Below are 3960 nucleotides of genomic sequence, written 5' to 3' on the forward strand. Positions count from 1 at the left end.
GTGCTTAAAAAGCCAAGTGTATGATCTATACTTGAATCTAAATAACTACAGTCCTGTAAAAGTGCCGCAAAAAGACAGTTCATGTGAAAATTTTGTCTTTTCTGTTTTAAATGAGGTATCTTCGGATGATTGAGCTAATTGCTGTGAATGGTACAGTATGATGTTGTTGTTGTCGTCAGCATTTTTAGCTGCCTTGGTGAAGGTTTGTACTCTTTTAACGCTCGCTAGTTTTTAAAAAGGTTACAGAATTAAACTTTGATCAACGTATTCACATTATAGTATCGACAAAATAACAGATTCATGCACTAAAGTCTTTGCAGTACTGAAAAAACAGGCTGCACTTGAATAATTAAATAGAAGTGAATCAGCAAAGGCTGGCACAAACTAAAGTTAAACTGTTCCGTCTAAGAACAGAGGTAATAGTCAGATAAAAACTGAAAAATAATTTTACCACATATAGGGCCTAAAAGGTTAGGTTAAGGTTAACATGCTTTACTAATCCCATCCTAATAAACACACACACTGGAATATATGTATGAATATTTAATTATGATTACCTCTGCCAAGTGGAACAGCAGAGGTTATGTTTTCATCAGGGTTTGTCTGTTAGCAAGATAACGCAAAAAGTTACGGACGGATTTTCATGAAATTTTCAGGAAATATTGATACTAGCACAAGGAATAAATGATTAAATTTTGGTGGTGATCGGGGGGGGGGGGCTGATCTGCCTTAGCAGAGGTCTGTGTTCTCCAAGTGCTTTTCTAGCTGTTTCTTAAAGTTGCGGAAGACTTTCGTGACCAGTTTTTCATCAAATCTGTCAAACCTCAGTCATATCCTCAGTATCATGAATCTGTTTGTCCGTCTGTCATTCCTCACCTGAATCTCTTGCATTACAGTGAACAGTTTCTTAGTGCCATCCACCAGAAACAAACCATGTGTTTACAAACAGAGCCAGGAGGGAACTCAGGCATCTTCAGAATTTTGTCGCGACGTGCATTGTGGGAAAGAGAGGTTTGCGCAGCCGCCAGACAGCAGCAGCGCAACCATGTATTATATGAATGAAACAAACAACACGGAAACGGCTGGAGGAATATGCACAGAAGGAAGGGAGCTCCTGCCGTTTCCGCGTCATGTCTGTTCCTAAAACATTGGTTTCACTTTGCAGCCTTGGAACAGAATAGATATGATTTTTTTTAGATGTCATTATGGTTTTGGGATTTCTTTGTCCTGACCTTGACCTTTATCTTAAAAGGGACTAAATATGATCATATGAGGGCGGGAAAAAAGGGTGATTTGTCCAATAACATGTGAACAAAACTGATAAAAGGTTGGTAAAGTCTGGGTAGTTCAGTCTGAGTAGTAAATTATGGCAGCGACAGGTCAGTATTGTCCTCTTTTTATCTCAGACAAGGAGGTAAAAATGTGAGGATAACACAAAAATGATCCTATGAAGCAGATCCATAAAAAGGGATGGAGCCTGGAATTAGATTGAACTTTGGAGAAAAGGAAACGTATAAAACAGCAACAGTCAAATAAAAAAAATAGAGATCCAGCCTTTACTACCATAATAACAGTGGTACCAACATACAAAGAGGAGGAAATCTGCATAATGTGCAGTTTAACCTTCAGGTATCCAGGTGAGCATATTATGCACACTTCGAACTTTATGTTATAAAAGGTCAGATTATTTTTTCACAATTTGTATTAAGTTAGAATTCAAAAGTTGTTCTTGTTTGCATGATTTTTTAAATCCTGATCCAGCCACTAAAATCAGCACATTCTAAATTAAATAAACTACTGGAAAACTACACTTCTACACTAGCATAGAGTAAAAAAAAAATGCACATTTTAGCATTTAACATTTGACCTAACACAAAAAATAATAATGCATATTGACCAATGCTGCTGTTAATCATTGGCCAGGCGCACAAATAAAAATAAATAAGTAATCCAATTTTTATGTAGTATTTAAAAAAAAAAAAAAAAAAAAAAAGAACAATTTTTGTAGGTTTTTTTTTTTTGCATCAAAAAATATGGTTTGTTTACATTTAAAGGCTTAAAAAACAGGACACTTATTGTGTATTTGGTATTTTTGTTTGTCTCAAGTTAATGAAATATTAAAAAAAAGCTAAAAACAGTATTAAAAAACAAAAAAAGAGGACATTACTACGGTGCTTTGCAGGCTTCTCTGGGTGTGTTACCAGAGCTGGGTTCCTACAGGTTTAATAAAGTTACATTTAAGACTGCCTGAGTTCCCTCCCGGCTCTGTTTGTAAACACATGGTTTGTTTCTGATGGATGGAACTAAGAAACTGTTCACCGTAATGGAAGAGATTCAGGTGAGTAATGACACAGACTGACAGATTCATGATACTGAGGATATGACTGAGGTTTGACAGATTTGAGGAAAAATCGGTCACAAAAGTCTCCTGCACCTTTAATCATTTCTAAAGCTTTTACCGCCTGTATACCATTCATAAATCTATGTCTGATTGTGAAGTGGTCCTGAAGACTCACCACCCATAAGTTCCTCTACATCCCACTGAAGGTTGTCACCAGTGTTTATTGTCCAGAGTAAATGGTTGTGTTCACATGGAGGCTGTATGTGAGCGGTGCGTGTGAAAGTCAATGGGATATGAGGCTATTACTGTAAGAATGGGATCGGATGTGCTTCCCTTTCAAATGGCTGTAGAACACAGTGTAATTATTCTCACCATGGACGGCTGCTTCGCAAGTGACGATTTCATACCCCATTGAGCTGCAGCAGCAGCACTCACAAATGTTAATGTGGAAAATGGGAATGTTGAAAGTTTTGAGTGTGACAAATGTCTGCATCTAAACTTTTAATGCAGGTTGAGGGTCTGATGCTGTTTGTGTTGTATTTTCATTTACCTCAGCTTCAAGATTTCCATTCACTCACAGTCACACAAACACAAACACATACACTATATATTTATCAAGTGTTTCTTTTCCAACAGGGGTCTGGGATTCAAAACAATACTGACACATAATAATATAGTTTTATATTGGGATAAATATCATTATATAGGTTAGTTTGGTTTAAATTGTTATCTTTTCTTCCAAAATGCCTTAGAGATGTTATTTTTTAGTTTCTGTCAACATCGATTTGTTGATTTTATCCATGGCTATGATTTTAAATGTTCTACCTCTAACTTTCTAAAATATTTTTCATGCTCTGACTGTAAATAATAATTCTCTGCCTTAACAAACCATCTACTTTCTTCACATCTGACTGAGGAAGAAAAATCTCCTATTAAACTTTAAGGAAATATTGATGTTTTTATCTGTAATCATCATGAACAGGACATCTTACAGCTGAAGATGTGTCCCAGTATTTTTGTCCATATAATTTATAAACAATATTTCCTTAGAGTTTAGTGGAGGGAAGAGGTAGAACATTTAAAATCATAGTCATGGATTTAAAAAACAAACAAACGAAAAAACGAAAAAACAAAATCAATGTTGAGAGAAATTAAGTAAAAACTATCTGAGGCATTTTGGAAGCAAAAATAATTATTATTAATAGTTCAGTTGATGTTTATAAACTATATGGACAAAAGTATTGGGACACATCATGTCTACAGCCGTTAGATATCCTGTTCATAAGGATTTGAGAGAAAAACATCAATATTTCTTTAAAATTTAATGGGAGATTTTTCTTCCTCAGTGAAATGTGAAGAAAGTAGATGGTTAGTTGTGGTAGAAAATTATTATTTACAGTCAGAGCATGAAAAATATTTTAGAAATTTAGAGGCAGAACACTTAAAATCATAGTCATGGCTTAAAAAAACAAGCAAAACAACATCAATGTTGAGAGAAATTAAGTGAAAACCATCTCTGAGGCATTTTGGAAACAAAGATAATTTAAACCAAACTAACCAATGCAATGATATTTATCCCAATATAAAACTATATTATGTCATTTCTCATTATTGTTTTG

This window comes from Sphaeramia orbicularis, chromosome 14, assembly GCF_902148855.1.
Source record: "Sphaeramia orbicularis chromosome 14, fSphaOr1.1, whole genome shotgun sequence".
NCBI lineage: Eukaryota > Metazoa > Chordata > Actinopteri > Kurtiformes > Apogonidae > Sphaeramia > Sphaeramia orbicularis.